We start from the raw sequence: 15,525 nt of genomic DNA on the forward strand, positions 1-15,525 counted from the left end.
TCTTCCTTTTTTCTTTACTACTGTAATACTCATAGAATAATGAACAAACCAATGATTACATAGATATTTCTGTGGGTATTTTTTGTTATAGAAACCAAAAAAAAAAAAAAAAAACAAACAAACGGAAAGAAAAAAGAAGAGAAAAAAATCCCCAGAGGACTTTGTGGCAAAAGATACTAAAATACATAGAGAACTCTCAAGCCATTTTGTAATTTATTTCCATGTGTACTGAATATTTAGATGCTTAATTGGCTCACTTTAAACAATTTCTAAGGATTTACATTTTGTTTAATTATGTGCATGTGGGTCTGTGAGTATGTGAGTATGTGCTCCGTGAGTGCGGTTCCCTATGAGAACAAAAGAGGGAGCTGTATCTCTTGGAGCTGGAGTTCTAAGAGGTTATAAGCCACCTGCCATGGGTGGTGGGAATCAAACCTGAGTCCCCTGCAAGAGCAGTGACACATGTTCTTAACTGTTTACACATGCTTTTCCAGCCCCAACAATTTTTGAAATATTTAAAAGTTACCAGGGTAGAAGATATGGTTCAGAGGTTAACAACAGTTACTGCTCTTCCACAGGACCCAAGTGTCGTTCACAGCACCCATGTGGGTTGGTGCACAGCTGCCTGTAATTCCACCTCCAGGGGATCTGATACCATTTTAACTTTTGAGGATACCTGCACACACACAGTATGCACACAGAGATACAAAAACATCCACACAAAAAAAAAATAAAAATATGAAATACTATTAATAAATGATTCCAAATTTCTAGTTTTCCTCTTTGGGGTTTAGGCAATTATTGTTATCTTAAATTTACTGCTTAGGTGTTATTTTCAAAAGAGGAGTTTGGCCTTTGAATATGAGTGTGAACAAGTGTGAAATATTGCACTTCATCTGACATTGCCCTGAAACAAGTCTTTAAGGACAAAGCAGATAGAAGGAGGCTTCTCGAAGGAACTGTGTACTTTATTGAACAATCCAGGTCTAGTGCTCTTTTGTGAAGTCAACCATCATCCAAATTAACTAATATCTTTGTCCTTAGGCACTAAAAGTATCTTATAAAAAAGTGAAAGTTGGAGGCAGTGAGTAGAGAGGGAGTTAGAAGAAAGAGAAGGGGAGGAGAGGAGAACATGAGGGACTAAGTTAATTGAGTCGGGGGATAAATAGACAAGAGTAGGAAAAAAAAGAAAGAGAGAGAGAGAGACAGAGAGATAAAGAGATATGATAATAGATGGAACCAGTATAGGTTTGAAGAGAAAACTGACTCTAGAGAAATGTCCAGAGACCTACAAGGATGACCCCATCTAAGAATCTGAGCAACAGTGGAAAGGCTACCTTAAATGTCTGATACCTGATAATGAGATTGATAACTAACTTATATGCCATCATAGAGCCCTCATCTAGTAGCGGATGGAAACAGAAACAGACACCCACAGCTAAACATTGAGCCAAACTCCTGGAATCCAGTTGCAGAGAGGGAGGAGTGATAAGAAAAGGGGTCAAGACCAGGCTACAGAAACCCACAGAGACAGCTGACCTGAACAATAGGGAGCTCATGAACTCCCAGACTGGTAGCTGGGAAACCAGCATTGAACTGACTCAGACTCCCTGAACGAGAGTCTCAGTTAGAAGGCCTGGGCAGTCTAAGGGTCCTCTGACAGTAGAACTAGGATATATCCCTGATGCATGAAAGGACTTTGGAAGTTCATTCCCTATGGAGGATCCTCCCTTAGCCTAGTGGCAGAAAGGAGGGCCTAGACCCTACTTCAAATGACTTGACAGATTTTGATGATCCCTCTTGGAAGGCATCATCCTCCCTGTGGAGTGGGGGGGGAGGGGATGAGATGGGAGGGGTGTCTGGGGCATGGGAGGAGGGAGAGGGAACAGAGATTGATATGTAAAATAAGCAAAAATAGTAAATATATATATATATATAAAGTGAAAATTAAAATTTATTCTTTTACTTTGAGAATAAATTAGCATAAATAATCATTCTACATTGTATGTATGTATGTATGTATAGGAGCAATATACTGTACCCAGTAAATACATATAATTATTGCTCATCATTTAAAGATAAATCTTAGAGTTAAAAGACAATCATGCTATCATGAGTATATTGTGAAGAAAATATTTACATGCAGAAAAATTTCCAAAATACCAGCATCATGTCAACTATGCTGTGTTGCTTTTAGAAATTATTACTAACATTTACTTTCTCCCTTTTCTCAAAAATAAATGCTTTGGGTTTTTGTGTTGTTTATTTGTTTTGCTTCTCTTAATCTCCACGATGATCATTATGATCAGGGTTATAAATCAGTGCTGAATCAAACACCCACTGTGCACAGCAAATTGGATGCACAAGGACTCTGTCTTGATTTGTGGTTTTTCTATAGAAACTATCTGCCCAAATACAGTGTTAATTTAAATTATACTGCTCCAGCATGCCAACATGGAAAAGAATAGGCTAAAAATAAAAGAGATAAAATTCCAGTTGCAGGAAAAATGCAGGTTCTGAGATGAAATTATTATTCTACCTGCTCTATCCAAAGTCTAATAATACAATGGTCACAGAGAAATGCCAAAATGAAATTATTCCTGAAAATAAAATTCTTTACCAAGAAAAAAAATGAGAAAAAAGAGCTCCAGGGCAGACACACACACACACACACACACACACACACACACACACACACACACACACGTATATATCTGGGGATGTTGAGTGTGTGATGTAATGCTGGAGGTGAGTAAATATGCACTCAGAACCTCTAAGAGAGGAGACACCTAGGGAACACTACCTCTTCCTGTTACAATCTGGCTTTAAATCACCTTTTTAAACACTGCTTTAAGATTGGAGCATACTGGTCCTAAAATAACCCCTTTCTATTTCACCAGAATACACTAACACTTGACCCATTTATTGACTGTCTGGGGCTTTTCTATTTATAAAAACCTCATACAAATCCTATTTCTTTTGAAAACAACTTTTGGGACCCTCTGCCCTGTTAGAGGTTTTGTCCTATAATTTATTAATAATGAACTTCATTTTGTATTCATCTCTACTCAAGTCTATTTTGCTTGTGTATTGTTGTATTAATAATTGTTATTTTCTGTTCAAACATATTTCTTCCTTGTTGGTTTTGAACCTTTTACAAATCTTTCTTGTTACATATATTACAACATATTTTAATACTTGTTGGCATGTCTGTCTCTCTCACTATAATTCTTGATTTTTTTTAGAGAGAATTAGAAATTCTCATTCATTCATTCATGTAGCTATAAATGATTAAACAAGAGGAAAAGAGAAAATATCATAGTATCCCCTTCATTTACAGTTAAAAATTCATCCATAATGCTGCTCTCCATATATTTCATCATCTGTGTTCATAATGCTATTGGATAATAGAGCATCAAAAATATTTCTTCACATTCTTATAGCCAAAATTGTTTTCTCTGTTTCAGTGGTTCTCAACCTGTGGGTCATGACCCTTTGGGGGTCTAATGGCTCTTTCACAGTGGTCCACTAAGGCTATCAGAAAACACAGATTTTTTACATTACAATTCATAACAGTAGCAAAATTATAGTTACAAAGCAGAAACAAAAACAGTTCATGTTTAGGGTTAACCCCAACTTGAATAACTGTATTAAAGGATAGCAGTATTGGGAATGTTGACAAACACTTTATCTCAGACCTACAAATAAGGTGTGATCTTACTCAGCATAGATGGTGGGAGAGGGACTCTGTTAAACAATATACAAATTCTAATTGAAATTATGTAAACAATATATTCTGAAAACAGATATTCTGATCACAACATGGAGACATTTATTCATGAAACAGAGACCAAGACATGTGACCACCTTGGGAAAGCCCTCTGCTAAATTCTGGGGACAAAAGAATAAGGATGTGTGTAATATATGAAGACATGGGCAAGCCAACTGACAGTGAGGGATTTTCTCCAAACCTAGAGATGTCTCATTGAGTTTTCATTAAGCAACAGTAACAAGAGACCTCTAAGCATTTTCCATACTAAGAAATCAGGAGAACACAACACTTAGAGTACAGTTGACAACTATTGTGCAATAAGGGCAGAGTGTTCCCTTTTTTATATTATACATCCTGACCACACTTTACCCTCCCTCCACTCCTCCCACCTTTCCCAGATCCATTCCCACTCTGTTTCCTCTTCAGACAAGAGCAGACCTGCAAGAGAAGACAACCAAACAGTACAAAACAAGATAAAATAAGACAAGACAAAAGTCCTCATATCAATGCTGGAAAAGGTCACCCAACAATAGGAACAGAGTCCCAGGAGCATGCAATAGGCTCCGAGATACACCAGCTCCCACTGTTAGGCATCCCACAAAAACATCAAGCTAATAGTCATAACTTATATAGAGAAGATGTGGTGCATATTCATGCAAGACCCATGCTTGCTCCTTCATTCCCTGTGAGCCCTAATTAGTTGATTTAGTGGGCCATGTTCTCTTTTTATCCTCATACCTTCTGACTCTTACAGTCTTTCCTCATTATCTTCCATAGGTTCCCCATCTCCAAGGGGAGGGACCTCATGGAGACTTCCAATTTAGACTCTGTCTCTCCCTCTGTGTGTGTGTGTGTGTGTGTGTGTGTGTGTGTGTGTGTGTGTGTGTGTATACTGTCTGGCTGTAGGTTTCTGTACCTGCTCAAATCTGCTGCCTGGGAAAGCCTTTCTGATGATGCCTGAACAATGCATCAATCTATGAGTACAGAAGAATATCATTAGGAATCCTTTCATTGATGGGATTTTCTTGTTTTGTCAGTCCTTTTTGTTTCTACCCTAGATCTCTGGACTTTCTAGTGTCTGGCTCCTGGCCATTTAGGCTGTGGAGGGTATTGGATCCCTTTCATGGAATGGGCCTCAACTTAAGTCAAGCATTGGTTGGCACAAGTTCTGTACTACCATTCATTGCCCCTGCACATGTTTCAGGCAGGACAGATTGTAGGTTGAGGGTTGTATGGCTGGAAAGTTTCTCTTTCCACAGCCCACAAAGTACTTTCTCACCCCAAAGAGACTTAAACTCCATGATGATACTATCTTGACCTCTCTCTATTCAATTAATTGTAGCTGTTGTCCTCAGCAATGGGGCCCTGCTGTGTTTTCAAAGAGCAGCCTTCTGTCCTGATATCAGCCTGAGTTGTTTAGGGATCTCCAAGGGAATCCCTCATCTAACAACCCAACTGGGAGCCTTTTCTGGCTACAAAAACTAGCCAGTTCAAACTCCTTAGCCTTCATTACTAGGAGTTCTCACTAGGGTTATCCTAACAGATTTTATAAAATTTCCACTACACTAGGTTTCCACACTACCATCCCCTATGCTCCCCAATTCCAACCATCTCTCCTGTTAGGAGTAAGGTTTTTCTGCCAGCCTGCCTGGACCCACTGCTGCACCAGCCCCAAATAATACACAGAGACACTGTATTAGATATAATTATGTTAGTCAGGAACTAGTTTCTTATCAGCTAGCTCTGTCTTAGGTATTAACCCATTTCTATTAATCTAAGTATTTCCAAGTGGTCTCATCGTACCGGAGAGTGGAGCCACTTTCTCTTTCCCCAGTCTCTCCACGTTGACTCCTCTTTACTACTTCCTTGAATCCTCCTTGTCTCCTAGTCTTGCCTATCTTCCTTTCCTATTGGCTAACAGTGCTTTATTCATTAACCAGTATGAGAAACATATTTACAGAATTACGTCTCCCATCATCTCCTCTTTTCTGTCTAAAATAAAAGGAAGGGTTTTAACCTTAACAAAGCAAAATATAAAACACAACACTTATCAAGTAAGAATCACAGTTAACAAAATTTAGCAAGATTTGAAGAAAATATTCCATCATCTATCCTATCTTTGTGAGTCTGAAACTTATCTGTAATCCTAACAAAGGAAAACTATAACCATAACTATCTGTCTTCAACTCCATCAAAGACCACAGAAGGATAATGTATAAACTCTAGAAATGACAGAGACAACTCACTGCCTGGTCAGTCACCCGAAGTTCTTCTGTAATCTTCCATCTTCAGCCTATAGGCCACAGTGTGTCTAGCACACTCCTCAGCAAAGGAGGAAACTAAACTGTCCACCTGAATTGGCAGTTTGTCAGTCACTTTTCTCTGTGTCCAGAAGACAGTTTGGCAGACTCTTCCATGAAGCAGGTACTCTGTAGCAATGTCCATCTTATATCAGCATCTTATATCACTTTCTATGGGTTCTGCATGTCCATTTTATACAGCATGAAGTCAAACAGTCCAGACAAGAGCAGTATCTTGCCAAATGGCTAGTCTTGCCATATTGAAAGCAAACTCCATAAGAAGTTTCTTTGATGTCCATCTTCCTTTCTGACACAGGTCGTGTTGCCAGGAGCACTTATGTCTTACTGTCAAGAAAAACTCTAAACCATTTTAAATGCCATATTCTGTAGGTCTTTCAAAGGTTTGAAGAATGCCTATCCATCTCAAATACATCTTGAAAACCTAAAGTAACTTATCTCTAAGTTTTGACTATCATAGGTAACTATCTATAATCTCTACTAATTTATACATTACATTTCTAACTGAGGTATATAAACACAATACCTAAACAAAAGGAGAAATATGCATATCACAAAATTGACCTTAAATTGTATCAATAAATGAAAATCCATTCCAAAACAAAGTATTCATATATATATATATGAATCCCCTTTTTACCTTTAAAAAGAGATTGGTTGTGGTCATTAACCATTTATAACCAACCCCATTTAAATGAAAACAAACATTTATAAAAAATATTTGGGAATTTGGGCATCTTTCTTTCCAAACTGCTTCCTGCTGGTAGGGGGCGCTGTCATGGGGATTCTAAGAAGATGCAGGTATCCTGGCTATAGTCTGTAAGGCTGCCTTGTCCCAACTGTTTTGAATGTTGGATCACCTGGGATGCTGTTTTGGTGTATCTGGCTTGATCAAACCACATTAGTCTGGAAGGAATCCACAGCTTTTCATTTTCTGTGGAAACAAAATAGAAATCCTTTTCCGCAGTAACTTGTCCTTAGACTTAAATTTTGAAGTCAAAGCATTTTTAAAATATATAAATTGGATTCATCCAGCAGCATTTGTTTTAACAGTTGTTGTTATTTCCTCAGCAGTCAAAAGATACAAAGATAATATAACACTGTACAGTTTGCAGATTCTCTCTGAGCTTTTCATCTTTACACGGCTTTATTATTACTCTGTTTCTTTTACTTTTTATTTTTTATTTTTTGAGACAGGGTTTCTCTGTGTAACTTTTATCTATTCTGGAATTCACTCTGCATACCTGGTTTACTATGCAATCACAGAGATCTGCTTGCCTCTGTCTCCCGAGTGCTGGAATTAAAGGTGTGTCCCACCACACCCAGCTCACTGCCTTGGATGCGCTGCCATCCAGCAGCATGTTGCCGGCTTGGAGACGTGGTCACTGCCATTGCCAGCTCTCGTACACACCAATAAATTGTTAGCAGTGCTTTTTTAAAGCCATGCAGTTTTTTGCTGCTTATGCTGAGTCAGGAAACCTCCCTTAAAGGAGCAGCGCAAATCTTTGCTTGTCTCTCACAAAACAGAGTCCAACCCAGAAAAATGCTGCTACCAAGAAGCCTTATTTGTCTCTGTTCTTTTGTTTCTAAAACCATTTTTTTAAGCTTTTGATAAATTTTAAGTGGAAGTTCTTATTAGCCACGTTGCGGCGCCATATGGCCAATGGTGCTTTATTCATTAACCAGTATGAGAAACATTTACAGAATGACATCTCCCATCTCTCTCCCATCACTTTCTGCCTCCATTGCTTTGCCCAAAAATCTGATCTCTCTAATTCATATCCCCACATGCTCCCAGTCTGCCGTCAAAATTCATTTCAGTTAGACAAAGAGTGAGCAGACCATCACCCATATTTCCTTATTACAGAGACTGTATCCATGGAACAAAGATGCAGACAACACAGCTCAGTGACCATTTTCCCTCCATTCTCCCAACATTATCCACTATCATTTAATATCAGTTTTGAAGAATTAGAACTAGAATAGGCAATCAGAATTAAAATAAGAAAATGGTTAAAAATACAAGGTAATAACTAACATTAGTCAGCATAACAATGTGTAATTTTGCTAAACATTCATCTCTTACTAATTGTTTTGACAAAAGTAAAAAGTAACTAGAAACACTGGACTTAGAGTTTATGAAAAATACATATTAGTTTGGGGTAACAGTCACACTGATCCCCTGTGTCCTCGGATGGAAGTGATCTTACTTCAACTACAGAGCTCGAGTTAACCTGAGAAGAGAGACATGCCTGTACTTTGGGATTTATTAAATATTACCCATGCTTGGAAACAGAGTTGACTTTAAGGATCCAGTTCACCCCTCCTTAACTTTCCAGTTTGGGGGGATTTACCTAGCTCTGGCACTGAAGATGACTCTCACTTATGCTGGGCCTTGAATTGATTAAGAAGCTGATGCAATCCAAATTCCAAATTCTATTATCATGTTTCTAATCCAAATTAGGAAATAATAATTCCATCACATGCCTCTCTCTCTTTTTCTCTCTCTCTCTCCCTCCACCTTCCCCCCTCCCTGTCTAAACCATCTTGTGATTGAAATGAACCAGTCTCAAAATCAAACTGATTCCAGAGGAGACAGAGAGATGAAAAGAATGTAAATTGAGCTGACCCTTTTGAGTCACTTTCAAACTCCTCTATAAAACTTCTACCTTTGAACACCATGGTTACAGAATATACTTAAACTGAAGAGCGATGAGGTTTCCATTTCACTGTTGAAAAAAAAATCCTCAAAAGGGAGAATGTTGACTTCTTTGGTGGTGGGGCACATATCCCAGTGAATGTTCCATACCACCCAGATCTATATCCCAGGCCTGGGGTTAGCCCACCCTAACATCTACCCACATATGACCTGGAACCCATGAAGGGACTGGTCCTGCAGAACAATATCCACAGGATTTCCATGACCCAAAGCAACAGCCATTAACCAAGAGAGTTTTGGTGTGGGTCCAGTGATGATGGTGTGCCAGAGGCAAGAGATCTTAAAGCAAACCAACACAGATTATGTATTCATATACCCATTGCCATTTAGAAGGGCTTCTCTGATGACATGACACCTCAGCGTAGTTGGTTGCTTTCTCTTTTCTCTTGTGGGGCTTACCACCCAGTTCCCAAATAAACATACACAGGTTTATTATTATTATAAATGCCCAACCTTAGTTTGGCTTATTTCTAGCCAGCTTTTCTTAAATTATCTCATCTACCTTTTGCCTCCAAGCTCTTGCCTTTTCTTGTTTCTGTAATCATACTTTCACTCTTACTCCATGGCTGGCTGTGTGACTGGGTAGCTGGGTAGCTGGGTGACTGGGTGTCTGGCCATCTTTTTTCTCACTCCTTGATTTCTTTTGATTCCCCTGTTTATTCACCCTACATGCCAGCCCCTCGTATTCTTTGTCCTGCCTTGATATTCAGCTCTTTAATAGACCAATCAGGTGTTTTAGATAGGTAAAGTATCACAGCTTCACAGAGTTAAACATATACAACATAAAAGAATGCAACACATCTTTGCATCATTGAAACCAATGTTCTACAGCACAAACAAATGTAACACATCTTAAGATAATATCCCACAACACCTCAACTCTGTAATAGCTACACAGGAGAGTGTAGTATTGAGGACTTCATTGCAAGTGGGATACTGTATCCTCCTTATTATCAGAATCTGGCGTTAGAAACACTAACTGCACCAGTAACTATGTGATTCCAGAATCTTCTTGAGTACTAGAAGCATCAATCTGTAGATAGGGTTAATTGCAGCATGTGTTTCATAAGCAGATATAAAAGTTAAATCAAACCACATGATGATAATGATTATCAAAGCCTGGACTAGATAACATACTTTAAACAACAAATGACCAAATGAATGCCAAGTGAACAGACAGGAGAAACACAGTTCTGATGAATAGAAACTACTTCCCCCACAGTCTTCATGTATGAAAGAACATGCTCCTGTGAGCCCTACCTAAGACTACCCAGGACAGGTGCCTAGTGCCAAGTTCATCACACCTGCCTTGTGTTTGAACCCCTGCCATGGCTTGCAAATGGCTCACTGTGATCCTACTTCTGGGTATTTTAATTTCTCTATATTGTCTCACCATGACTAAAACTAGTATAATGAAGATTGGCAATATCTCAGAGGAATGTTTAGTTAAGGACAATGAATTTTTAGAGATCTTTGTATAAGATTGTAAGTTATTGTCATAGGCATACTCTACTTTTGAAAAAAGTTCCCTTTGCAGTGCATTAATATGAATTTTGAATAAAAATTGATAAACCTCCTTAAAAGTCCAAAGTAAGTTTTCTTTTCATTATTTTACATTATTTCACCTTTGTAACTAACAATTCTCTGTCTTAAGAATATATTAAATGTTTAAAATAAACACTGTTGTGTGAGGCAAAAAAAGCCTAAATTTAAGGAATTCAATGTTTCTTTAAAATTCATATCTATTAAGTTGCTGAAGTCTTATTATTATTTTTGTAAGTAGGCAATTTAAACGAGCATATAATAAAATGGTAGTTAACATTTATTAGTGTTTCTTAATATACTAAGTACCATGAAAAGCATTTTGTATGTACTGCCTCACTTAAACACACAATGACTCCATTAGCAGCATTTTATTATGCTCATTTTATAAATATAAGAACAAGCTTAGAGGGTTATTAAGTGACAAAGCTAACATCACATGGTGAAACTCAAAGATTTAAGACTCCACTCACATCCACCACATCCCACAGGCTTGACTATACCATAGTAGAGCACATGGACTTTGTAGACAAGTTGAAGGTAAAAACTTATAGCATCTGAAAATGTATTCTGAAAATCTCTACATTTTCTGTATTTAAGTCTTTGTGCAAAATGTCTGTTTTTCATTTTTCCCACTCTTCCTTGATGGGAGATGTCATTCTGTATATGCTTCTCATACTGCTTAATGAATAAAACACTGTTGGCCAATAGGAAAGGAAGATAGGAGGGACTAGGAGACAAGGAGGAAATGGAAAGTAGTAAGGAGGAGTCAAGATGGACAGACTGGGGAGACGAGATGCTGGCCCCTTTCCCTGGTAAGAAGACCACGTAAGACCACATGGAAATACATAGAAATGGGTTAATACTTAAGACAGAGCTAGCTGATAAGAAACAAGTAACTGGCCAACAGAATCGTATCGAATACAGAGTCTCGGTGTGTTAATTGGGGCTGGCGTGGCGGCGGTACAAGACTGGTGGCAGGAGGAAAAACCTTACTTCTTACACTTCCCTTCCTCTCATTCTCATAAAACCTACTATATGCCAGCCATAGTATCAAGCACAGTGTTTCAGAAATGAATAAGCCAGTGCCTCTATTCTCTGATGCATCTACACTGAGATGAAGAGACCAGTGAGCCTACTCTACATGATTTATATCCAATGCTAAGATAAAGAAACATCAGATGTGCTTCTGAGAGTATTGTCCTGAACTGCAGCATTGGCAACCAAGTGAAAACTTCTTAAAACAGAGGTTCTTCAGCCCCACCTCAGAGCTGCCACTCAGCCATCTTGGTACAATGGTGGTATTTCGCAAATAGTCATGATTTAGTTTATATTTCTGTTGTTGTGATTAAATATGCTGATGAAAGCAACATACGAGATAATTTATTGTTCTGGCTCATAGTTCAAGGTCATCATGTGAAGTAAAGGGAAAAAGTGCTTGAAACATTTTGTCTATTGGTAACAGATACCAATCTTTTGACTAGCTATTAACATTTCTTATTGGCTAGTGCTGTCTTTTTTTTTTTTTTTTGAAGGTACTATCAAGAATTTATTTTTTTTCCTTTGTTGAATTTGAGATACTTAGCATAAGAAAATATCAAATAGGCAGTTGAATATATGAATTTGGAGTTCAACAGAAGATATATTTGAATTATTAGGGAGTGGTGCTATTTGAGAAAGATTAGGATTAGGGGGTGTGACATTGTTGGAGTACATATGGCTTGTCAGAGGAAGTGTGTCACTGGGAGTGGGCTGTGGATCAGGATGTGCTGTCTTAAGTATTAACCCATTTCTATCTAAGTGTTTCTACGTGGTCTTACTGGAGAGAGACAGAGACAGACAGACAGAGAGAGAGAGAGAGAGAGAGAGAGAGAGAGAGAGAGAGAGAGAGAGAGTCTGGACCTCCTATCCTCTCATGACCTACATCTTGATTTCTTTCTACTACATCTCCCAGAATCCTCCTTATCTCCTAGTCCTGCCTATCTTGCCTTCCTATTTGCCAACAGTGCTTTATTCACTAACCAATAAGAAAAACATATTTACAGAATGACATCTCCCATCGTGTATCCATACTCAGGAAGAGGGAAGGAGGGAAGTTCTTGCTACTACAAATAATGCTGCTACAAACATAGTTGAACAGATGTCTTTGTTGCATGGATGTGGATCATTTAGGTATATGCCTAAGAGGGAATTGCCGAGTCCTGTGGTAGACTGATTCCCATTTTCCCGAGGAACTGCCATAATGATCTCCAAAATGCCTGTGCAAGTTTTCGCTCCCACCACTAGAGGAGTGATCCCCTTTCTCCACATATTCTCTAGCATAAATTGTCATTTTAGCCGTTCTGGCAGAAGTAAGACGGGATCTCAGAGTTGTTTTGATTTTCATTTACCTGATAGCTAAGGATGATGAGCACTTTCTTAAGTGTCTTTCAGCCTTTTTGATTTCCTCTATTAAGAGTTCTCTTTTCAGTTCTGTGCCCCATTTTTTGATAGGGTTATTTGGTGTTTTGTTGACTAGTTTCTTGAGTTCTTTGTGTATTTTGGAGATCAGTCCTTTGTCAGATATAGAGTTGGTGAAGATCCTTTCCCAGTCTATGGGCTGCTGTTTGGTCTTGTCAAATGTGTCCTTTGCCTTACAGAAGCTTCTCAGTCTGTGGAGGTCCCATTTATTAATTGTCAATCTCAGTATCTGTGCTACTGGGGTTATATTCAGGAAGCAGTCTCCTGTACCAATTTGTTCTAGGGTACCTCCCACTTTCTCTTCTAAGAGGTTCACTGTGGTTGGATTTATGTTGAGGTATTTGATCCATTTGTACTTGAGTTTTGTGCATGGCAATAGACATGGGTATAACTACAGTATTCTAAACACCATCATCCAGTTGTGCCAGTACCACTTGTTGAAGATGCTTTCCTCCTCCAATTGTATGCTTTTAGATGCTTTGTTAAAAATCAGATGTTCATAGGTTTGTGTGTTAATATCAAGATTTTTAATACAATTACATTTGTCCACTTGTCTATTTTTGTGTCAATACCAGACTGTTTTCAGGACTATAGCTCTGTAGTAGAGCTTAAAGTCAGGGATAGTGATGCTTCCTGAACTTCCTTTATTGTATAAGGTTGTTTTGGCTGTCCTGGTTGTTTTGTATTTCTATTTAAAGTTGATTATTATCCTTTCAGAGTCAGTGAAGAATTGTTCTGGGATTTTAATGGGGATTTCATTAAATCTGTAGATTGCTTTTGGCAAGATTGCCATTTTTACTATGTTTATCCTACCTATCCAATAGCATGGGAGATCTTTCCATTTTCTGGCATCTTCTTTAATTACTTTCTTTAAAGACACAAAGTTCTGGCTATATAGGTCTTTCAATTGCTTGGTAAGTGTTACCCTAAAATATTTTATGTTGTTTGTGGCTATTGTAAAGGGTGATGTTTCTCTGATTTCATTCTCTGTCTCTTTGTCATCTGAAAAAAGTAGGGCTACTGATTTTTTTGAGTTTATCTTGTATCCTGCTAGTTTGCTGAAGATTTTTATCAGCTGTAGGAGTTCCTTGGTAGAGTTTATTGGGTCACTTATGTAAACTATCATATCATCTGCAAATAGAGACAGTTTGACATCTTCCTTTCCAATTTGGATCCCCTTGATCTCCTTTTGTTGTCTTATAGCATTAGCTAGAACTTCTAGTACGATATTGAAGAGATATGCCGAGAGAGGACAGCCTTGTCTTGTTCCTGATTTTAGAGGAATTGGCTTAAGTTTCTCTCCATTCAGTTTGATGTTGGCAGTTGGTTTGCTGTATATTGCTCTTATTATGTTTAGGTATGTTCCTGTTATCCCTGACCTCTCCAAGACCTTTATCATGAAAGGGTGTTGAATTTTGTCGAAGGCTTTTTCCGCATCTAGGGAGATAATCATATGGTTTTTCTTTTTCTGTTTGTTTATATGGTAGATCACATTGATAGATTTTTTGTATGTGAAACCATCCCTGCAATCCAGGGATGAAGATACTTGGTCATAGTGAATGATTTTTCTGATGTATTCTTGGATTCAGTTTGCCAGTATTTTATTGAGTATGTTTGTGTCAATGTTCATGAGGGATATTGTTCTGTAGTTTTCTTTCTTAGTTATGTCTTTGTGTGGCTTGGGTACCAAATTGATTGTGGCCTTGTAAAAAATTTTGGTAATGAACATTCTGTTTCTATTATGTGGAACAATTTGAAGAGTATTGGTATTAGCTCTTACTTGAATTTCTGGTAGAATTCTGCACTAAAGCCATCTAGCCCTGGGTTTTTTGTTTTGTTTTGTTTTGTTTTGTTGGAAGGCTTTTGATGATTGCTTCTATTTCATTAGGAGTTATAGGTCTATTTACGTTGTTTTTCTGTCCTTGATTTAAGTTTGGTAAGTGATAGTTATCCAGAAATTTTCCCATTTCCTTTGAATTTCCAAATTTTGTGGAGTATAAGTTTTCAAAGTATGACCTGAAAATTGTGTGGATTTCCATAGTATCCATTGTTTTGTTCCCCTTTTTGTTTCTGATTTTGTTAATTTACATGTTCTCTCTCTCTCCTTTTTGGTTAGTTTGGATAAAGGTTTGTCTGTCTTGTTGATTTTCTTAAAAAAATCAACTCTTTGTTGCATTGATTTTTTTTTTATTTTTGTATTGTTTTCCTGGTTTCTACTTTATTGATTTCAGCCATCAAATTGATTATTTCCTGGCGTCTACTCCTCTGGGGTGTGTTTTCTTGTTTTTGTTCTAAAGCTTTCTTTCAGTTGTGCTGTTAATTCTTCAATGTGACTATCCTCTGTTTTCTTCATATGGGCACTTAGTGCAATGAACTTGCCTCTTAGCACTGCTTTCAAGGTGTTCCATAAGTTCGGTATGTTGTGTCCCCATTTGTTGAATTTTAGGAAGTCCTTAATTTCTTTCTTTATTTCTTCTTTGACCCAGGTATGGTGCAATTGCACATTGTTCAGTTTCCATGAGTTTATAGGGTTTCTGCAAGTTTTGTTGTTGTTGAATTCCAACTTTAAAGCATGGTTCTCTGATAAGATATGAGGGACTATTCCAACTTTTTTGTATCTGTTGAGGTTTGTCACGTCACCTAGTATGTAGTTACCTTCCTTGAGTTGGAGCTTTCCTTCCAGAACTTTTTCTAGGGCTGTATTTGTAGATACG

This window comes from Phodopus roborovskii, unplaced genomic scaffold, assembly GCF_943737965.1.
Source record: "Phodopus roborovskii unplaced genomic scaffold, PHOROB, whole genome shotgun sequence".
In the NCBI taxonomy this organism is placed as follows: domain Eukaryota; kingdom Metazoa; phylum Chordata; class Mammalia; order Rodentia; family Cricetidae; genus Phodopus; species Phodopus roborovskii.